Below are 24192 nucleotides of genomic sequence, written 5' to 3'. Positions count from 1 at the left end.
GGTAGGCAGAACAAAGCCTCCCAAAGATGTCCACATCATAATCCTCCAAACCTGCGTATATGTTGCCTTAATGGTGTTCAGCTAGTGCATACACCACCATGTGAAATTGCCTTCCATGAGCACAAAGAAAAAATGTTTGAAAAAAACACATTTTTAATTTTGCCTAATGAGAGAAATATTGAAAGGAAACTTAACTGAAACTTAAGAAAATAAAGAGCTGTTTGAAGATAAGAATGGTTTGCTTCTTACCATACTAAGTGGAAATGGGACAGAATTCTCATGGGATGGCTTCTAAGTGGGTGGTAAGGAAATTACAGTATGTCTACAGTAAGGCACAGGGCTGGGAGCTGAGGCAAAGTCAAAGCTGCTTAAGACGTGGTCTCTGTCCTCAAAGGATTTACAATCTAGGGATAGACTCCCACCTACATGGGGAAACAAAGAGATTACCTAGAATATATAAGGGCATTTTTGTGGTGCTGGCAAGTAAATCGGGGGATTGAATTATTGACCTAACTGATGGTTAGATTTAAAAGGTAGCAGGCAGAAAGACACAGCCATGACAAGTCTGATTCGAAAAGGTTAGCAGGGAAAATTTTACCCATCCCAAATGGAGCTTTATCACAGTTGAAAGAAGGCCGATACAAAAGAAACTGCAGAACGTAGCAGACCAAGGTCTTGTGAAGACTCAAGAACACTAGCAGTGTGGCTGAAGCTGCCTGTCCTGGTGTCACAGATGAGATGGCCAGGAAGTTAAGTGAGAAATTTCAAACGCACTTCAACGCACCAAAGCTCTTCAAGCTTAACTTCATGCTTAACTCAAAGGTGTAAAAGGCATTCGCAGCATTGATTGAAGATTTTTAAGAACTCCCCAGATCTCCATGAGAAAAGTGCTTTGTGCAGTGGTTAAAAGCCTAGGGTTTGTTTGGAGTGATCGTCCAGGTACAAGGCCTTAGAAGTTTTACAGACTGAATTTAGTTGAAATATTAAACCTTTCTGGGCCTTAGTTTCTCTTCTATAAAGTGGGAATAATATTTTAACACCTTTACAGTAAATGGGGTTTGAAGATCATCTAATCTGTACCTCGTTGACTCCATGTCAGTTTCTTTTGCAGAATGTTTAAACCCTTGAAAAGAGATTGATTGAGTTTGGTGTTTTTTCACCTTGACCAAGCTCCTGGTCTTGGGCTCTAGACCTAGGTGAGAAAAACACTTCTTTCCTGTTGTGGAACTTGGCTGAATCAGCTTGGCCTAGACTCTAAAGTGTAGGGAAATCCAGGGCACTGAGGGAAGCGGAGCCTAGATCCAAAGCAGCCAGCAGTGTGCAAGTAGGAGAAACTGACCTATAAAGGGTGTTAGTATAGTTCTGGGCCCATCAGAGCTATGAGCTTTTATTTCTGTGTTAGTCTGTTTCTGTTGCTTATAACAAAATTCACAGAACTGGGTAATTTATAAGACAATGAAATTTATTGCTTACAGTTTCTGAGGCTGGGAAGTCCATGGAACACATTTGATGAGAGCCTTGGTGGTGGCGATAGTGATGGCAGAGTGTCACATTGCAAAAATGGTGGAGCAGAGAGAGACTAACCTCCTCATTCTTTTGTCTTTTTTTTTTTCCGTGTCCGGCAACGGGATCGCAAGCCTCGGTGTTACTCCCGCGCCTCGCTCAGCCAGTGAGCGGGAGCCGGTCTGCATGTGGGATCCGAACCCTCGGACGGGAGCGCCGCCGCGCTTCCCAAGTGGCGCACTATCCAGTGCGCCACCGGGCCGGCCCCTAACCTCCTCATTCACTCTCCTTTTAAAGCTCTCTGAACCACGCCCCTGACCACCATTTTTTTTTGGCCTGTGAAACAACATGCTTTATTGGGATGCAGAATGCTGCAGAGTGACCACCAGACAAAGGCTGCCTACTGGGCAGCCTACACATCATACTCTGAAAGATATGCAGGATGTTTTGCTAATAAAAATCAACTGGAACATGGATTCCTCTGGGCAACTTCCCCCAACTCTCGGGGGTTGGGAAAACTCTCAACCATTTTCCTGAAGGCAACTGTGGTTCACTAGAGATACAGCCCCTCAGGGGTGCCTTCTTGTTTTTTTATAAAGAACATTTTCCTTAGATTTTTTGAAGTCTTCATTTGTTACTTTCATTCTACGTTCTCTCAAGGCCATCAGACCAGCTTCTTTACAGATGGCCTCGATGTCGGCACCTGAGAGGTCATCTTTAGCCATGATCAAGTCATCCAGGGTCACGTCATTGGCCAGTGGCATCTTGCTGGTGTGAATCTGAAAGATGCACTTCTCAGTCTTTTCATCGGGCAGGGGGATCTCGATCTTCTGTCAATGTGGCCTGGTCTTATAAGTGCTGGATCCAAAGTCTCTATTTGGTTTGTGGCCATGATAACTTTCACATCTCCCCTTGAATCAAAGCCATTCCAACTGGTTTAACAGTTCCAACATTGTTCGCTGAATTTCTCTCTCACCACCACAATTTGAGTCATATCTTTTTGTCCCAATAGCATCAATTTCATCAGTAAACACGAGGGATGCTGCATGTTCTTCAGCAACTAAAAACAGTTCCCGTACGAGTTTGGGCCCATCACCTAGATACTTCTGAATAAGTTCAGAACCAACCACTCTCAAGAACGTGGCTGAGGTTTGGTTTGCTACTGCTTTGGTTTAAAAGGTTTTACCTGTGCCAGGTGGACCATACAGAATGACCCTTTGGGGGCTTTATACCCATCTCTCCATAATATTCAGGATGAGTGAGAGGAAGCTCCACAGATTCCTTAATTTCCCAGATTTGGTTGTCCAACCCCCCAATATCAGCATAGGTCTATTGGGAGCCTTTTCCACCTTCATCACTGTGACCAGGGGATCCGTGTCATCCATCAGCACCCCGATTACAGCATGCACTTTGTAGTTGAGCAGGACTGAGCAGCCTGATTCCAGCAGATCCTTGTCTACAAATGAAAGAATGCTGACATAGAGTTCTAAGCCCACAGATGTAGACATGATGGCATGATTGTCATCAATGATCTCTTCCAAGTTTCCTACTAACATTGGGGTCCCCCTCAGATCATCCACCTTTGATCTTTCCTCCTCTTGCTTTCCTTCTAATATTTTCATTTGTTTCTGATTTCTAATGAATTCTTCCTCCATGAGAAGATAGTCTTTAATTCTCTCTAACTTCAATAATTTTAACCAGCACTGAGTGTGAGGTGTCACCAGTCCTGACCACCATTTTTAATCCATTCACTATGGCATGGTCCTACAATTTAATGACCTTTTCAAGGCCCCACCTTTCAATTACCATAATAGGATTTCCCACCCCCAACAGTTATAATGAGGTTGGGGGACAGGGGCATCCAGTCTACAGCAATCTGTATTTTAATTCCCTGACATTATTCCCATACCTAGGCTAAGTCTCATTAAAAGTGACACCTTGGTCTATGAACCCCTTCAGGAGATAAGCAGATGGGCCTTCCCATGCTTGGGATTAAGTGGACTCAAGGAGGGCAGCAGTCCCATCCTGGAGCTCAGAAAGACAGTGGTAGTAGTGAGGTTACCAGCAGAGGGTCATTGGTGGCAGAGGCACTGTGTGATGGCATGTGAAGTGGCCCAAGTGGCAGAGCTCAACAGTCTGGGCCCAAGCACATCAGAAATAATACCCAAAGGACTGAAATAGCTGAAAAATACTACATGGAGTGTGGGAGAATTTTCTGCTATGTGGGCACTTGGGTCATTAGCCCAACACCTTCACTTCATGAAATACACACATGCCTACATCCAGTGTTGATGGTCGCTGTGTCTAACCATGACTGTATTGACAAAGACCAATCCAAAAGGATGTAGCTGGCCCTGGTGCTGAAGCTTACAGTCATTTATGGAAGAAAGCAAATCCTATTGTTGGTGACATTGAAAATCTCCAAAACCCTCTTATTAAGGAGAGAGGGGTAATTGGGATGTTTGTCATTCTCCCAAAAAACCATGGATTCTTTTCTATTGAGACTGATAGAACTCTCACCACCAATCTTTTTGAATTTTCAAGAGAACAAAGGGAATCAGATTTTCTGGATGTCCCATTGTACCAGATATCAACCTTTTAGTTTCTGAATACTGGGGAAGTTTGTGAGGTTCTAGAGGAAGGGCTGGGTGGCTGGTAGTGGGGAATGAAACAGGGGATGTGGGTCAATGTCTGTTGACCAAGTAGTATAAGAATATTACAGTGTTTTAACAACTGGAGCAGCTGCATGCTGATGCACACTAGTTCTGCCTACACACACCACACCTGCACACAGCAAAGGTGTCCACACTTCCATGTTACTCCTGACAGGTTTTAGATAGAAAACTGGAGCTCTAGGTCCTCTTAACTTCAGCTCTTTCTGCATAGCCCCATGTATAAGCAGAGAAGCCACATGGAAGAGACCCTGTGCTATATCGCCCCTTCCCCTTGAGTCCAAAACGAGGTAGATCCACATGCCCCAATTCCCGTTTTAGGGCTGTGATCTGCCTTGCCTAAATATAAAAGGTTGACTTATTTTTAACTTTAGCTCTTCTGCTTCTGGGCTTGCATGAATGCTAGTTGATTCATAGCTGGCAAAACGAAACTATTTCCATGACCACAAAAAACCTTTCAGGGTCCTGACAAACTCAACCCACTCCCTCCAACTCCAAATCAATAAGGCTGACTCAATTTCCTGCTGACTCACAGCAGTCTCTGCTATACCAGTCAGCTGGTTCCACAGGTTAAAAGTGGCTCCAGGCAGAACCCAAGATCTCTGGGAATCAGAGCTTTGCATGTGGCTGCTGTGAGAGTCTCAGTGTGAGTCCTCAACCCCCCTTCTTTGTCCTCCTGGCCTGGGTCTTCTCACTGGGCTGAATATCTCAGGTTTGCACTCTGAAATGGGAGCCCAAACAAGAGTGGATGGTGCAAGGCCAGCTGGAGGTGCAGAGCTGAGATTGCTGCTTAGCCAAAGGACTCTGATTCTTCAGGTGTTATTGAAATTAAACACCTCAGGCAATTCAGGCAATCTGATGGTCAGCTGCTTAGAAAAACTGGATTCCAAACTAAGCTTCCAATCATTTATGGAAGAAAGTAAGTCCTATTGCTGGTGGCATGGACAGAAGGAAAACTTGCTTTCCAATTTCATCTTAAAGTTTTACAACTATTCTTTGATGCTGGCACGTGTCTAGTCAATTTGCATCCATTTTACTCATAAGGAAACTAGGGCAAAAATAGATAATTCCTTCACGTAGAACTCTCCTTAACAGCCATAACTGTATAATGAAGTAATAAATTGCCTTTGAAGAATTTCTTCCCATGGTGATTCTTATGAAGTCACAGAACCACGTCTACTGTTATATTTGCACATGAGCACAATGACATGCACACAGGGTTATCCATTAAAGCCTAGTTTATGGAAGTAAAGGACTGGAAACAACCTAAGTGTCTGCCATCAGGGACCAATTAAAAAATTATAGTACATCCTAATATGGCATGCTGTGAGTCATAAAAAAGAATGAGGCAGGTCTTCATGCTCTGATATGAAATAATCCAGTAGTGTGGTAGAGCCAACTGGGACTGGTTCACGAGGGCAGATTGCTAGCATTTCTTCCTAACTTTGCAGTAAGATACCTTGCATAGCTTAAAATTGGCCATGGTGGGAGTCAGACTCTGTAAATCTGTAAATGCCACAAATCAGGGCACTCCTCATGGCATGAGAGCCAGTTGTTAGACATTTACTAGCACACCACTGAGAGATCTCTAAAATCCATTGTCAAGTGCAGCAACTGTGCATAGTATATTAGCAACTGTATAAAAATAGGGGAAATTACATGCATAAAAACCTTGGGTTCCTCAAAATTTAAACATAGAATTTCCATAAGACCCAGCAATTCCACTCCTAGATGTACACCCAAGAGAAATGGAAACATATGTCCATACAGAAACTTGTACACAAATGTTTATAAAAGCATTATTCATAATAGTCAATAGATGAAAACAACCTGAATGTCTATCAATAAATGAACAAATTGTGGTACATACATACAATAGAATATTATTCAGCCACGAAAAGGAACGAAGTATTGATGAATGCTATGTCTTGGATAAACCTCAAAAACGTTATGCTAAGTGAAAGAAGCCAGACACAAAAGGTCACATATTGTACAATTCTTTTAAATTGTATATCTGGAATAAGCAAATCCATAGAAACAGAAAGCATATTAGTGGCTACCAGGGGATGGGTGATTTTGTTTTTTTGTGTTTTTTTCCTGGGGTGATGAAAAAGTTTTGAAACTAGAGAGCATTGGTAGTTGCACAACATTGTGAACATGCTAAATGCCACTGAATTGTATAGTTTAAAATAGCTACTTGTATGTTGTATGAATTTCACCTTGATTAAAAAATCAAAATGATAAACCTCTAACAGGCTATACACACAAAATGGTAAACTGCCTCTGGGAAGAACTGGGCACCTGGGAGACAGGGTGCAAGGGTGACTTTGCTTTGTATGCATTTTTGTACCTTTAAAATTTTGAACCATGTGAACAAAAGGGTATATGAAGGTCTAACAAACACATACATCCACTCTGTAAAGTCCAGGGTAAACAGGTAAAGAATGAGTTAATGGCAAAGCACAATTAGTTTAGAAGCTACAAACTAAGGCTCTAGCTCAGTTCTCCCAACACTAGCTTTCCAGAGGCTCTCATTGGTTGGTTTTCCATCATCATCTCCTATCACCTGGGAATATCTTTCCCAGGAGCCAACTGGGCACCTGGATTTACTCTGCTCTGTGAGTGGAGGATGTAGCAAAGTGCTGGGGGGACTTGGTTGTAGAGCAGATGAGGTGGATCTTGGGAATGGCCATATGTACTTGGGTTAGGCATGTAACGTCTCTGAACTTCAGTTTTCTCCTCTATAAAATGGGGACGATGAGACCTACTTCTCAGAGTTGGTATGACAATGGTATAGAGAATTAAGAAAACATGTGCATGTTCCCAGCATGCCGTAGGCACTCAGTGTATACAGAATGCTCATATCTATTCCCAGGAAGGGGACAGTGCTGCAGGATTCTGCCTGACCAGGAGGCACCACCTGGTGACTCGCAATTATTTGCTCAGCCTGCTTTGTTCAACTGGTCCAGCACTAGCATAACCTTGCTCCTGTGTCTTTATGAGCCCTTAATTTTTTCTGTCTTTATAAACCAAGACTGTATCATTGAAGTAGAGAGTGAATTAAAAAGAGTAAAAGAATTAGACTCCTAAGGGTAGATAGAGCTGTGTTTTATTGAATGCTTACCTTGAGACTCGTATTTTAAATGCATTGTTTCCAACTCTTACAATAGCCCTAGAAGTAATATATTTCAATCGTCATTTGCAGGGGTGCAGAGAGTTTGAGTAACCCGCTCATGGTCACACAGTGCTAGCAAGTGTCAGAGCAGGAATTTGAACTCAAGATTGCCTGACTTTCCACTCTGTCCCACTCCATCTTGGAACCCAGCTTGGAAATTGCCTAAGTCAAGACTACTGGTTTGTGTGGGCTTAGAACAATCATAGAATCTGATGAAAGTTGGAAGAGGCCCCAAAGCTGATTGAGTCTAACCCCCATCTGACAAGGAACCCCCACTCCAACATCCCTGGCTCTTTGATGGGGCGCTCACCACCTCCTGTGATAGCCCCCACTTTCAGATAACTCAGATTACTAGGGAGACTCATAATGTGCTACTTGCCAGTCAGATTCACCTGCTATTTTCATTACAACCTCATACACCCTGATGAAGCCATCATTAAGACATGCTTAGCTGAAATCCTGAACTCATTACCTCCTGGACTTGCAATAAGGTGCCTAACACCATTGCCAAATAAAGTTTCTCCAGAACATCAGCAAAGCAGAAGAAGTCATGAAAAGGATGTTGATTGCTATTTCAAATGAGTCTGGGATAGGTGATTATCTCTTCCTGAGGAAAGGTTGTTCTGGATGGGATGTACTGTCACTCAGGACAGAGGTATAGCATATATTGCAGAAGTTTAAAATAATCAGAGTCGTGCATATGCAACACAATTCCTTGGTTAATTAAAATGCTTGTGAACAGCAATGAAAGCTGATTTTTGTGCTTTTCCTTCTTCCTGGTTTTCAGCTTCTCTGGCAGTTTTCTGTTGAGTGAAGGACAGTCAGTTCTAAATGATCAAAAATGAGCTCATGTCGCTAGTTTCCTGCACGATGAGCTTATTGGAAGATTCAACGACTAATACAGGAGATTAGAAATGGATAAGAACAAAAAAGGAGGACTCCAAGGTGTCCTAAGTGTGTGAGCTGTGCTCATCTCCTTCTCCGCAGGGGAAACAAAATATGTTTATGTGATTGTGTGAACTGCGGGAAACTAAAAGATGTCAGGGTCAGAAGAATAATGCAGCTCCACCGGGATTTCAGGTGGTAAATAGGATTGAGAATCTTAACTTTAATGAAGACAACAAAAATCACATAATTAACACACACTGTTAACACCTCATTAGTCTCCCAGGGCTTAAGTTATGCTAAAAATAATCAACACATTTTGTTTAAATAAGGCACTGTTACAGGTGGTCATGAAGGTTTCGTTGGTCATGAAGGTTTCGTCGGCCATAGCAGAACGAGGCCATGGCTCTGTTTTCTTTTCATGCTTTAAAGCAGGTCTTACCTTCATTCCAAGGCAAAAATTATTAAAAGCAGATGTGGAACTACGGAGAGGAAATGAGTGTATTATTGAGAGTCTCTCTGGCTCTAAGCCTGATTTCAAAAATCTTACACAATTTTGTAACCTATTTCGTAACCCAGGTCACTGAAGTCAGGATTGTTTCCTAAACAAACCTGCTGTGGGGGCATTGGTGCTGGCTACCAGTCAAAATGTGAAATAGGTGTTTTGTCTGGTGCCTTCTCTTCTCTTCCTTCTGACACTAAGCATTAAAATTCCTCTCATATGTTCATATGTTCTCTGTCTCCTAATCTAGGTTTGGGCTATGACTGCCTTGACCAACGGAATTTGGAGGAAGTGATGTTTCTGGATTTCTGAGCTCAGGCATTAAGAAAGCCTGAGACCTTTTAGCCATACCCTGAACTACCAGGGAGGAGGTCCGATCTTCCCTGCTGTAGAGAGAGGCCTTGGAGGGTAGGCCATCATGTGGGGAGAGGCCACATGGCTTCTGGGCACCTGAGGCCTAAACATCAAGCCCAACTGCAGCCGTAGTTGCCAACCGACTACAACTGCAAGAAAGAACACAAGCAAGACCAGCAGAGGAACTTCCAAGAATTACGAGGTAGGATAAAATGGTTGTCATTTTAAGCCACTAAATTTTGGGTGGATGTTGCAAAGCAGTAAATAATCCAAACATTTCTTCTCTGCCTTTTTCCTGTTTGGATGCCCCTTTCACCCAAACTTGATCATGTGTTATGAACTGAAGATTTGTGTCCTTTCAAAATTGATATGTTGGAGACGTCCTAACCCCCAGTGAGTGGTATTTGGAGGTGGAGCCTTTGGGAGGTAATTTGGTTTAAATGATGTCATGAGGCTGGGGCTCCTATGATGGGATAAGTGTCCTCATAAGAAGAGGAAGAGAGACCAGATCCCTCTCTCTTTGCCATATGTCTTGGGTTGAATGTCCTCCCCAAACTTAATCCCCACTCTAACTGTTGAGGGTGGGAAAAATCCTATTATGGAAATTGAAAGGTGGGGCCTTGAAGAGGTGATTGGACTGTAGGACCGTGCCATAGTGAATGAATGAGTAGCGGTGGTCAGGGGTGTGGTTCTGAGAGCTTTAAAAGAAGAGGATGCGAGAGTCTCTCTCTCTCTCTCTCTCTCTCCCTCTCCCCCCCCACACCATTTGCTGTAAAGCCACCACCAAAGAAGACCCTCACCAGATGTGTTCACTGGACTTTGGATTTCCCAGCTTCTGAAACTGTAAGCAATAAATTTTGTTTTCTTACAAATTACCCAGTTGCAGATATTTTTGATATAAGCACAGAAATGGACTAATACATCATAGGAAAACAGCGAGAAGGCAGCTGTCTGCAAGCCAGGAAGAGTGCACTCACTGAGAACTGAATCTGCTGACAGCTTGATCTTGGACTTCCCAGCTTCCGGAACCGTGAGAAATAAATGTCTGTTGTTTGAACCACCTAGTCTGTGGCATTTTGTTACATCAGCCCAAGCTGACTAAGACACCACCTCTATGTGCATTTCCAAGATATCTCTTAGTACCTTTAGAAAAATCATCTATATTTGTTCTATGTGTTTGTGGAAGAAGGTCTCTCTCCATTTCTGGGAAAAATAATTGTGTTCACTGGATTTTTGGGGATGAGACTCCAGACTTCCTTGTTTAACCTGAGAGAGAGAGAGAGAGACACTAAATTGTTCCTTTACTTTTCCGGCTCTTGTTTTCTCCCTGCATAAAGACAGAAACACCATCTATTGCCATGGGGTTAAACTGCAAAACCTTGTGCTTAGGGGCTGGCAGTGCTGGCTGGGGAGGGATGAGACTCATTGCTTCATTGTGCTGCAACGGACAGGTCCCTAAGTTCTAGAGAGTAAGCGATTGCTCCATAAGGGGATTTTTAAAAGCAATATTCAACATGAACGCTTTGCTGTTCTTGTCAAAAATCATGGCAGACCACAAAACTGCTTTCACTCTTCCAGTGATGGATCAGAGCTTGCTCAGAACAGAGAGAGACAGACAGTAGCCATACAGCCCTGATAGAGAGAAAACAAAACAAAACATTTTTTTTTTTTTTTGTCTTTTGTCTTTTTTTCCGTGTCCGGCAACGGATAACAACCCTCAGTGTTGCCCCCGTACTGGACCGGGGACTGGCAATGGGATCGCAACCCTCGGCGTTGCTCCCGCGCCTCGCTCAGCCAGTGAGCGGGAACCGGTCTGTATGTGGGATCCGAACCCTCGGGCAGGAGCGCCGCCACGCTTCCCAAGCGCTTACTTGTTCTAGAACTTCCAGTGCGCCACCGGGCCGGCCCAAAACAAAACATTTTGAGAGCACATTGAAGGGACCTGTGCAGCAGTCATGGCACTAGCAGAGCTGAAGTTCTAGAAGTGTTGTGGACACAACTCTGTACTTTGATTGAATTTAGAAAACTTTGAATGAATGAATAAATGGACAGATGGCTGGATGAATGACTATGATGGGCAGAGAGAGTACAATTTGTCCACCAGCGCTGCTAGAGGGAAACACCCAATTGTCATGGTGGGACCTGAAGAGGATGAATGGTGCAGAACCAGGATAATGAGGGATGAAGAAGATCCAGGCAGAAACGTTTCCCCTAGCTGCACCTGGTTAAGATTTACATCATTCCTTCCAGATAGGAAGGACAATATACAAGACTTTATTATTGTTATTGTTTGTAGTTTGGGACCTCTTTCTTCACACTTAACTGCAAGCAGTTAATTCCATGGAATGAGCTTGGGTTTTCCCAACTAATCTTCTTGCTGTCTTTATAAAATCTCAATTTAAAGAACTTCCTTAGTTCCTTAAAGAACTAAAGATAACTATTTGAACCGGTGTGGCAGAAATTGCTGACTGCCTATCTAATGCAATTTCCCCTTCCTTCTTAGTAAGGAAGATTCAATTTTGTTAGGGTAGCAATATGTTCAGCTGAGAACATTTACTCTGCCAGGCTCTCACGCAGTGAGGGATGCCCTGTGATACATTCCTGCCCGTGATACATAAATTGAAGTTGCCTGGAAAATAGGGTGCTGCTGTTTCCACCTTTCTTCTTCCTGCCTGAAATGAGGTGACACATGGGGGTGTAAAAGCCACCTTTCAGCCATGAGGCAACAAGCATGAAGTCGGAAGTCTATACACAAAAGATGATACAGGGGAAGATGGGAAAGCCCTGAGCCCTGCTAGTGGAATGGAGCCGCCTACCAGCTCTGGACTTTTTGTTCCATGGTACAAATGCCCAAGTGTTTTAGCAACTTTTGGTCATATTTTCCATTATTTGCAGCCAAAAGCATTCCTAGCAGATACTCTTGGGTTGATCCAATTGAAAACTGCAGTTTGGGTTCTGATGCCCACAGTGGGTAAAGGAAAAAGCATTCTTTATCAAATGTTACCTAGATAAAGACCAGTTCCTCACAGGAGATTCCTCACAAATTGTATTAGTTTGGGCTGCAAGTAAAAGATTATCTTGGATTGCACTAGTTTATATAATCAAGTCACAGAATGGGAGGTCCAGAGGTTAAAACAGACACAGGTGCAGAACCATCAGGACCTCAAGGACGTGGCTTATTCCATCTCTCTGCTTGTCCATGCTTGGGGAATGTCATGTGTTGATTGAACTAGATTAATAAGAAATGCTTCTTGGCAACCTCCTGACTCTTGTCAGGTAGCCTTGGATACCTGAACAAAATGGATACCGGTTAAAAAGGAAAAGCAGAGATCAGCTATCACAGGAAACCAACTGTGCCACTAGACTCGTGTTATATAAATGTGGAAATGTGCAAAATGTGGAAAGTCCTAAAACACGGAATGATAATGATCAGTATACCAGCCTAGCACCAACATTGGTTTGGATACTTTCTGGCTGCTGTTTGAAAAATGGGGGGCTGGTTTCCTGTCCATTCAGCTGGCATTTATGGCTTCCAGCTGAATGGTCTGATTCATTCATCTTATTTGACTGATCTCATAACAGGAAGCAATGAAATTGTTCCAAGTAACCAAATAACCTGTTTGTAAAAGTGAAATACTTGAAAAAACAAATAATTCATTCCTTCTCTTCCTCCCAACTAAACCACCTTCCATGTTCCAAAGGGTGGTGCCGAAGTAAACCCAAACTCTGCTTAAATGGAAAGAGAGATTCCAAAGTCTGTTTAATAGCAAGACAAAATCATGGATTCTTATTAGAAATAGCCGGCTTTTTACAGTGTGAAGCTAATGTTCTTAGGAATGTTCAGAACCGGTGCCTCACTGGGACTAAATGTGAAAATGGAGTGGCAGGAGCATGTGACATGCAGGCAGATTTGCAGGAGTGAATCTCTCCCCAGAACACCAGCCTCATTGTGCATAATCTGCCGTGGTATTTGGTGCTGCTCACATAGGGGAGAACAATCTGTAGTGCCAGAAACTACTTGCCACCCATGCAGAACTAGGACAGAACGGAGCAGCACATGTATTCTCCTTTGGGGAACGATGTCTTTCCCTCTCTCCCCATGTGGCTGTAGCGATGCTGACCCTGCTCCTGACTAAAGGAGGGAAGACTGTGTCGATCAGGATGGAACACAGTACTATGTTCCATCCTGATCGACACAGGAATTTGTTCAGATAGCAGAACCTGGCCCAGTGGGTCCTGTGAGACTCAACTTGGAACTTTTGTTGGAACTATTAGAAGTCGTAGGCTATTAGAATACAAGATCCTGGATTTTTCAGTTATATGAACCAGTAAAATCCCCTTTTTGCTGAAGTTGGCATGAGTCGTATTTCTGTCACTTGCAACTTAAGGAGATCTAGCTAATACAGAAACAAAAGGTACCAGTATCTTGATTTCCAAAGAAACTGACATCTGTGACAATACAAATGAATTCATATTACATTCACGACAGTCTCTCCACGCCCCCAACCTGTTTTCTTTGTGTCTTTAGTCCAATTTATTAAATGAATTATGCTCAAAAAACAGGCAATACAGTTACAAAATGTGATGTTTGCTATATGCCAAGCACTTTGCTGGTTTCCTTACATACATTACCTCATTTAATCTGTACACAATTACTGTCATGTTTTTACATATGGGGACACTGATATCTCATCAATGAATAAGAAAACTTTCCCTCGTTACTCTAGAATGCTTGCTCACTAGACGTTTGATCTCAAACTTTGCAAGACTGAATTTTAAGGACCTACAACATATAATTCAAAATTATATTTGGATGAGCTGGGAAGGATTTGAACTTGAGGTCATCCTCACACCAATGAGGCCAGCCGCACAGCAGTCAACCTTCTTATTCTGCTAATGCTTACAAGATGTCTCTGCTTTGTAGATCTATTGAGGTATAATTCACAAGCAGTAAAATGCGTGATCTTTGACACGTAAACATTCACGTAAGCATCCCACATTCAAGATACGTGAGTAGAACACTTCCATTACCCTGGATTTCTCACGTACCTTTGCAGCTAATTCCAACACACAGACACGCAGACACACCCACACACAGACACACACTCACACACTCTCTCTCTCTCTCTCTCAATGCTTCTGCACCCAATCCCAGAAGCCATTGTTCTAATTTCTATGACAATAGATTAGGTTAGCTTACTTGTTCTAGAACTTCCCATAAATATACTCATACAGTACGTAGTATTTTGTGTCTGGCTTCTTTCATTCAGGGTAATATTGTTGATATACATCCATGTTGTTATATGTACCAGTGGTTTATTCCATATTATTTCTCTTTTTTTTTTTTCCTTTTTGTCTCTTTTTTACTGACCGGTAATGGGATCGCAACCCTCGGTGTTGCGCCCGCACCGCGCTCAGCCAGTGAGCGGGAACCAGTCTCCACATGGGATCCAAACCCTTGGCGGGTGCGCCGCCGTGCTCCCAAACGGCACACTCTCCAGTGCGCCACCGGGCCGGCCCCATATTATTTCTGAATAGTTTTCCATTGTGGAGTACAACACAAATTATCTACTTACCTGCTGATGGACATCTGTGATGGTTCCAGTGGAGCTATTACAAATAATGCTCTTATGCACATTCCTGAATGTCTGTGGATATGCATTTTCATTTCCTAGGAATGGAAATATTGAATCATATGTTAAGTGCATGTTTAACCCTACAAGAAACTTCTACACAGTTTTCCAAAGTAGTCGCACCATTTCACTTTCCCACTACTAATGAACGAGAGTTCTAGTTACTCCACATCCTTGCCAGTATTGATATTGTCAGTCTTCATTTTTAGCGAAGCAAATTGATGAAGAGAGATACTAAATCGTGGTCTTGTTTTGCATTTATTTAATGACCAATGATGATGCTTAGTGGTCATTTGTACATCTTCTTTTTATGAAGCATTGATTAAATTCTTTGATCCATTTTTTCAAATTGGGTTATCTTCTTCGTATTGTGTTATAGAAGTTCTTTATATATTCTGGATACAAGTTCTTTGAAAGATATGTGTATTTGGAATATTTTTCACCCAATCTGTGATTTGTCTTTTCAGTTTCTTAAAGGCGTCTTTTAAAGAGCAAACATTTTTACTCATGATGAAGTCCAATTTGTCAATTTTTTCTCATATAGTTTATACTTTTTTGTTTGAGTAAGCAATATTTACCTACTAGAAGATTTATAGTTTCACTTTTACATTTAGATCTATGCTTCATTTTGAAAAAGTTTGTATGTGTGTTATAAGATAAAGGTTGAAGTTCATTTTATTTCTATATGGATATCCAGTTGTTCCAGGATTATTTGTTGAAAAGAATATCCTTTGCCCATTAAATTACCTTGACACCTTTGTCAAAAGTCAATTAACCATATATGCATAGGTCTATTTTTGAACTCTCTATTCTGTTCCATTGACCTATATGTCTGTCCTTATGCCAATACCACACTTACTTGATTGCTAACGTTTTATAATAGGTCTTGAAGTCAGGTAGTAAAAGTCTACCAACTGTGTACGTGTGTATATTTGAAAATCGTTTTAGCAATTCTAAGTCCTTTGCTTTTCCACATACATTCTAGAATCAGCTTTTCAATTTTCACATGAAAGTCTTCTGGGATTATGATTGTAATTGAATGTTGGTTATCTCAAATTCAACAAGATTTTATTATAAATAAAATAACTGACATCTTATACTGAATTTCCTAATCCATAAATATTTCAGATCTCTCTATTTTAGATCTACTTAAGTATTTCTAAGAAACATTTTGTATTTTTTGTACATTTTGCACATTTTTTTTTTCCTTTTTGTCTTTTTTACTGACCGGTAATGGGATCGCAACCCTCGGTGTCACGCCTGTACCGGGGACCAGCAACAGGATCGCAACCCTCGGTATTGCGCCTGCACCGCGCTCAGCCAGTGAGCAGGAACCGGTCTCCACATGGGATCCGAACCCTCATCCCAAGCGGCGCACTCTCCAGTGCGCCACCGGGCCGGCCCCATTTTGCACATTTTAAGTGTAGATTTCTTTAAATCTTTTCCTAAGTTTATTATTAATATTTTATTATTTTTAGTGCTATTATGAGTGGTAATTATTGCATTTTCAATTGTTTGTTGCTAGTATATAGAAACCTAATTGATTTTTATTTACTGGCTATATCTTGTGACTTCACTAAATTCCCTTATTATTTATAGTAGTGTTTAAAAAATATCCTTAGAAACAACAATGTGATAAATTCCAAGCACTTATGATTCCACATGGAAATTAACAACTCTGAGTTTCTTGGGAAAAAATCCTTAGAATTTCCCATGTAGGCATTCATAACATTTGCATAATGTTTACTTTTCTCCCTCAACATCCATGCCTTTTATTGTTTTTTCTTGTTCTATTGCACTGGCTAGGACTTTCAGTACAACACTGAATAGAGGTAGGGAGGGCAGATGTCCTTGCCTTTTCCCTGATCTTAGGTGGAAAACATTCAATATTTCTCAACTAAGTGTGATGTTATATGCAGATTTTTCATAGCTGACTTTAATCAAATTGAAGAAGTTCCCTTTTATTCTTCGATAGAATTTTTTCATGAGTGGCATTGGATTTTGTTAACTGCTTTTTCTTCATCTATCAAGGTGATCATGTGATTATTTTTCCCTTTATTCTGTTAATGTGGTGAATTACACAAACTAATTTTCAAATGTTAAACCAAGCTTGTATTTCTGAGATAAACTCTATTTGGTCATGACATATTTTCCAAATTACATATTTTCCAAATTTGTTTTGTTAAAATTTTGTTCAGGAATATTTTTCTATGTTCATGAGAGACATTAATCTGTCAGACTTTTTATTTCAGAGTTATGCTATCTAAAAAAAGGGATTGAGAAGAATTTCCTCCTTTATTTTCTGAGTTTTTGCAAATTTGGTATTACTATCTTATGTATATTTTACAAGCATGTGATAGAATTCACCAGCAAACCCATCTAGGCCTAGAATTTTCTTTGTGAAAAGAGTTTTTTAAATTGCAGAATTGACTTTTAAAATATATGAGTATATAGGACCATGCAAATTAGCTATTTTTCTTGTGTATATTTTGGTAAGTTGTGTTTTTCAAGAATGTTCCCATTTCATATCAGTTATTGACTTTATCAGCATAAATTTGTTAACAATATTTACTCATCCTTTTGATAGCTATAGACTATAAAATAATATGCCTTCTTTCATTTTTCATACAGATAATTTTGGTTCCTCTCTTTCTTTCTTTTTTTGATTGGTCTCACTAGACCTTTATTGATTTTATTAATCTTTTTTTAAAGAATCCACTTTTGGCTTTTTAAATTTTCCATATTATTTATCTGTTTTCTATTTTGTTGATTTACATTCTTTATTCTTTCCTTCTACTTACATTGGGTTAATTTGCTGTTTTTTTTGTTTGTATGTTTGAGCTTCTTAATGTTTAAATTTTTCTACTTTCCTTTTCTTTTTTCCTCACTGATTATGTATATTTATGGAGCACAAAACTGACCATCATCAAATGTGCTCAAGATCCAATGATCAGATCAATACTAACAGCATGCCTATTACACAAATTGCAGTTATTACTCATGTCCCCCACCCAACCTCTCCCCGACCTCTATCCCCATCCACCCTCCACCCCTGGCAACCCTAGGTCTGTTCTGTCCCTCTGGAAGTCCAACACACTACTGTGGTCTTTCCTTCCTTTTTTCTCTCCTTCCTCCCACTTATGAGTGAGGACATGTGATTTTTTTCCTCTGTGCCTGGCTTATTTAATTTAACATAATTTTCTCCAAGCTCATCCATGTGGCTGCAAATGGCAGAATTTCATTTTTTTTCATGGCTGGGTAGTTTTCCACTGTATATATACATGACATTTTCCTCATCCAGTCATCCATCTATGGACATTTAAGTTGATTCCATATCTTGGCTATTGTAAATAGAGTTGTGATGAACAGGAGAATGCAGGTATCTCTTTGACATGATTATTTCCATTCCTTTGGGTATATACCCAGAAGCGGGATTGCTGGATTATATGGTAGATCTATCTGTAGTTGTTTGAGAAACCTCCATACTGTTTTCCATAGTGATTGTACCAATTTACAGTCCCACCAACAGCATAGAAGTGTTCCCCTTTCTCTGCATCCTCACCAGCATTTGTTATTCTCACTCTTTTTGATTATAGCCAGTCTTACTTGGGTGAGATGATATCTCAATGTGGTTTTAATTTGAATTTCCCTGATGATTAGTGATGTTGAGCATTTTTTCAAGTACCTCTTGGTCATTTGTATTTCTTCCTTTGAAAAATATCTATTCAGCTCCTTTGCCTATTTTTTAATTGGGTTATTTGGTTTTTAACTTGTAAGTTGTTTGAATTCATTGTATATTCTGGATATTAACCCCTTGTTGGATGCATAGTTAGCAAATATTTTCCCCTAATCTGTAGGAGTTGTCTTTTCACTCTGTTGATTGTTTCCTTTGCTGTGCAGAGCTTTTTAGTTAGATATAATCCCATTTATTAATTTTTTTTTCTTTTGTTGCTCATGCTTTTGGAGTCTTATTAATAAAGTCTTTGCCCAGAGCTACTACCTGAAGTGTTTTCCCTATGTTTTCCTTTCGTAGCTTTATAGTTTCAGGTCTTATACTTAAGTGTTTAATCCACTTTGAGTTGATTTTTGTATATGGTGAGATGTGAAGGTCTAGTTTCATTCTTCTGCATATGGATGCCCAGTTTTCGCAGCACCATATATCGAAGAGGTAGACTTTTCCCCAGTGTGTGTTCTTGTTGCCTCTGTCAAAGATCAGTTGGCTATAAGTGAGTAGGTTGATTTCTGGGTTCTCTATAATGTTCCATTGGTCCATATGTCTGTTTTTATACCAGTTCTACTTTTCTAATATAGGCAACTTTTGTGAAGATTATTTTTTATTGTACATTTTTGTATAATGATCCGATCAGAATAGTTAGCATATCTATCACCTAAACATTTATCATTTCTCTGTGGTTATAACATTCTAGATCTTCTTTTCCAGCTATCTTGAAATACTCAGTACAATACAGTATCATTAGCTGTAGTCGGTTTTGTATAATGATCCGATCAGAATAGTTAGCATATCTATCACCTAAACATTTATCATTTCTTTATGGTTATAACATTCTAGATCTTCTTTTCCAGCTATCTTGAAATACTCAGTACAATACAGTATCATTAGCTGTAGTCGCCCAAGAACACCAGCACTTATACTTCCTACCTAAACTATAACTTTGTAACTTTGTACTGGTCTACCAACCTTCGCCCTCTTTCCTTGACTCTGGTAACCACGATTCTACTCTCTATTGCTCTCTCTCTCTCTCTCTCTTTTTTTTTTGCTGTGACTATCTACAGCAGTAGTTTTTTTTTTTTTTTTTTNGGAGCGCCTCCGCGCTTCCCAAGCGGCGCACTAGCGCAGTGTGCCACCGGGCCGGCCCCTACAGCAGTAGTTTTTGTTTTGATGTATATTTTGACTGATATGAATATAATCATGACCTTCTCATGCTTACTGTTTGCATGATAAATCTTTTTTTCATCCTTTGTCAATCCATCTGTGTCTTTATATTTCACATGTATCTCTTGTAGGCAGCAAAGAGTTGAGTCTTGCTTTTTTATCCAATCTGAGAATGGCTGAATTGCCAATTTTTCAATGGGCTGCTGTACTTCTCATAGAAGAGGGTCAATATCTCCACTAAAATAAGAAGACAAAATATAGATAAGATGGTTGTGAGTTTAAAGACAAATAAGAGAGAGCACATACCTAGATCACTTTGTCATTATATGACCTGTCTGGCCCTATAGGAATTTGAGTTTTTAATTCCTGTGGTAGTATATATTTAAGTTCTATTTGAGATTTTCTAGCTTTGAGGGTGAAAATTTAAAAAGGGGAACATAGTTTCAGCCTATGCATCTTATACAAATGGCTGTTCTCTCCCTGTAAATACATTTAAAAAGAGATTACAAAAAAAAAAAAAGAGAGAGACAGAGATTGCAAATCTATATTCATGTTTAAATAATGAATACATGGTCACAAATTAAAAGATAACTTGCTTTGGTCAATAGTACCGAACCAGAAGAATCTTCAGATCTAATAAAATTGTTTTCATAAGTGAAGTAAAGGAGTTGAGCCAATAGTTAGATCCCATCTTTTCTGCCTTGGCTTTTGATGGAAATAGACCAATGAGAAAGAAATTCCTGCTCTGATGTAACAGTTAGGGGGAAAAAGACCAGCATGAAAAGCTTGTTCAGCTAAGATGGGCAGAGGTTGGGAGAGACATTCTCAAAGTTCCATGCCTTATTCCCAGGCTGGGGCCACCAGCAGCTCACATTATACCCCCTGTGAGAAGGATGTCTTAAGACTCAATCAAATTCCTTCCACTCTCTCCAGGAAGGTCAAGATGGAGTCTGCAGAGCTGGGCCATAGCCCAGAAGCACTGTGAGGAGGTTGGAGTTCTGCTGCTCTTGGGTGACTATAGCTAATCATAAGATTGCTCCAAAATTCTGTGAAATGAAGTTCAAAACCTAATAGAGCTATGACAGAGACTCTTCTATTCTTCCAGATGCTGCCACCCCTATGGCTTCACCTCTCTGGGTGACCTGAGTGGCTGATGATGGTTTGGAGGCTCTGATGGGAGATGTGACCCATTCCATTTGAGATGATCTTTTAAGAATGGCCAAAACCATCCTTGATTCATTTTCTGAGTGAGACACATGGCTGATTCCCTCACTATTTTCATTTCTGGGCCTTGAATCTGAGGTTCTTTGATTCCTGTCAGCATTTAGATTTTTCTAGTTACTTTTCTAAAATACAGGCTGAGTCAGAGGACCTCTGTTTTCTCTACATTTCCTTCCAGCAACAACTTTCCATAATCCCAAGAGCAGACAATGCTATTTCATCTCTGTCCTCAGATTCTATTCTCCACATGTGGCAATGTTGGTGCATTTCGAACAGCTCCCTGGAAAATTTCTGCCCGTCTTTTCTGTTAGTTTGTTCATGCCAGGGATGCAGAGGAGACTGGGCCCAGCAGGCTTTCAGACTGGGGAGAGTACTTCTTCCTCATGAGAAAATTGCAGGGTGTGCGTGAGAGGAGCGCAGGAGGCGGAAGGTGGAGAAATGGTCAGTGGAGCCTAAACTGGGGAGGTTGGAGGTCACCAGCCTGAAGGCTCAAGGGGTTCAAGTCCTTCTTCTGCACCTAACAGAAGTGACATGGGACTAATCAATTAACCACTTTGGGTCTTGGTTTCCACCTATACAATATGAGAGTGACACTGGGAGGATTCTATGGTCCTTCACTGATAGGTCTCTCCAGAAAGCCCCTTAAAGTAAGGCTGTGATTTCTACACCTTCATAGTCATGGTGCCCAGTGCAGGGTGTGACACATAATTGCATCAGATGGGCTAGAATTTGGCTGTAAGTAACAGAAACCCACTAACAGCAGAATACAGTGAGGCTGACTTCCTCTTATTAAAAGAAGTCTAGAGCTGTGCTGGTATTGGTGAAGGTGCTCAGTGAGGTCTTTGAGGATCCAGGTTCTTTCCATCTTCCCCTTCCACCATCCTGTGCATGTTGGTCTATGTCCTCATTCTTGTCAACTCATGGTCCCAAAGGAGCTGCCACATTGCCAGGCATCACACCCACATCCTAGGCAAGAGGAAGGGGAAAGTCACCAGCCATTTCTGTACCTTTTATAAAGAAATTAAAAGCTTTCCTCAAAGTCACATCAGTTTATTCCTCATTATTTATAATGGTGTCACATGACCACAGTTAGCTAAAAGGGATTCTGGAAAAGCAAGTGTCTAGCTTCCCAGCTCCCAGAGAAGGAGGCAGCAGGAAGAGTGGTAGATATGGCTCTTGGGCCCAATGAATGTTTGTTAAATAAATATGATTAGAAATGAGCTGGAAAATGCTTCTCTTTTCCTGAGTGTACCATTCAATTATTTTGAGGAAACGAGTATTAAATTGAATATGCTTTTAAGTTCTCCACATTGCTATCTTGTTTTTATATATCAAAACTGGAATGGCCCAAGTTTCCTCACAGGCCTGGGGCAGGAAGTAGATCTGGAAGGAGGGTCAAAGTCCATGAAAACTTACCTTGGAGGAATTTCGCTCTGGTGTTTTCCCGAGGGGTTGTTTTACACACACACATGTTCAGATCAGAAAAAGACATTTCTTCTGCGTTCTATTCTTGGTCATTCTCCTCATGTGACCAGTCAAGTGTAACCAGTTGAAAAATTCCTGGTTCTGACTGGTTTTCATTAACTTTTTCTTCACACAGGTGGTCCCAACATTTAAAGGGAAGGGTGACATGTTCACAGGGAAAAGGAAACTTGCCAGGACATGTCATGGAACAGAAGGCAATCTCTCTTCCTCACTAAGGAGCAGCTCTACTAATACGAATAAAAAGGTGTATATAAATCACTTAGCAAGTGCGTGGCACACGGGGCACTTAATAAATGTTAGACGCTATTATTTTACTTATATTCATAAGAATGATGCTTTTTTTCTTCCTGTTCACCTTGCCAGTAAGGATCTACTTTTTCCTACAATACCTAGATGTGTTTGGACAAAATGACAGGATCCAAGATTGAACTGTGCAGTTCTCTGGTTCCACTTCAACTCCCCAGGGGGCTTTGGGAGAGCACTGGGCAGGAAGGCATGCTTGAAATTTTCTCAGGACTGTCGGAAGTACTCTGGTTGGGTAAACTGTCATCACACAAAACCTGGCTTTTTAGGGAGGTAACCTGAAACACTAATTATTGCTTTCAAAAATGTTCTCCTCAGGGTAACCACTCTATTTCCTGCTGGAATTTAATTCTATCAGTTTTCTGAACACAATGGAAAGGAAGTTATTTACAACTGGTATTCCTGCATAAAAGGTCCAAAGTCCCCTAGAAGAGAGCTCTTCTACATGGGTAGGAGGAGTACTTTTGAGTGCATCTCCTGACTTACAGCACTCATTTGATTTTCTGTTGTAATATATATTAACAGACCAAAAACAAAAAAATAATGAGGCCAATGGTTTGGCATCTCACTTGCAAGGCAGTCACTGATGTTACAGAGATAACTGTGAAATGTGGACTCATTCGTTACTTTTAACTTTTCTTTCATCTCCTCATTAGGCTTGGTCGTAGTAAAGGCTAATGATTAAGAGGTCGGGCTTAGGAATCAGAGTCCTGAGTTTAAAGATTGACTTTGCCATTCTCTAGCTCTGCAACTTTGGGCTCATTACTTCTTTGTCCTGAGCCTTATTTCCTTATCTACAAATTAGGCAAATTAATGTCACCCCACAAAAGTTATCACAAGCATTTAAATAAGAAACTATGCGAGAAAGTGCTTCATACAGTACTGAGTTACAAGTTCAGAAAACCCAACCCAGACCACTTAAGCAAAATGAGGATGTATTTGACTCACATAACAAAAACAGAGCTTCAGGTATGGCTGGATCCAGGGGCTCAAACACTACCACCGGGTCCAGATTTTACTCCACTTTTATTCCACTGGCCTCACCCTCAGACACGTTCTCCCTTAGAGGGGCATGGTGGCCACACTAACTCCAGCCTTTTCCCTCCAGTTTCTAGTCCAGTGAGAAGGAGAGGATGCAACTTTTTCAACAGTCCCAGCAAAAGTGTCATTGCATGTCACTGGCTCTGAAAAGATCATCCCTGAACCAATGCAACATCATGATTGATCACACCTATGCCACAAACCTACCTCTAGAACAAGGGGTGATTTCTCAAAAGGAAATTGAGGTGCTATCACCAAAGGAAGGGGGGATGGGTATTGCAAGGGTAGGGGTGAGAAAAAAAGGGCAAATTTCCCCTAGAGTGCCATAAAAATGAAAGTGAATCTGGACTTGAACACCAATCCTAGAATACCAGAATGGAGGAGTGTTTTCTTGGACCTTAGAAGAAATAAAATTTGGTTAAATGAAGAAAGTGGTACTTGGAACAGTAGCTATGAACTTATTATTTCAAGAACTAAATGAAAATACAGGTTTTTAATAAAAACATGAATGAGAAAACAGAACG

At 40.8% G+C, this 24192-nt stretch overlaps 1 pseudogene; it reads right to left on the bottom strand.

Annotated features, from left to right (window-relative positions):
• Nucleotides 1–2036: 2036 nt before the first annotated feature.
• LOC103581921 lies at nt 2037–3221 on the bottom strand (annotated as a pseudogene).
• Between the last annotated feature and the right edge of the window lie 20971 nt (nt 3222–24192).

This window comes from Galeopterus variegatus, unplaced genomic scaffold (genome assembly GCF_000696425.1).
Source record: "Galeopterus variegatus unplaced genomic scaffold, G_variegatus-3.0.2 Scaffold14304, whole genome shotgun sequence".
Classification (NCBI taxonomy): Eukaryota; Metazoa; Chordata; class Mammalia; order Dermoptera; family Cynocephalidae; genus Galeopterus; species Galeopterus variegatus.
Note: the sequence above shows the minus strand (reverse complement) of the source record. Positions and strands in the feature narration are given on the sequence as shown.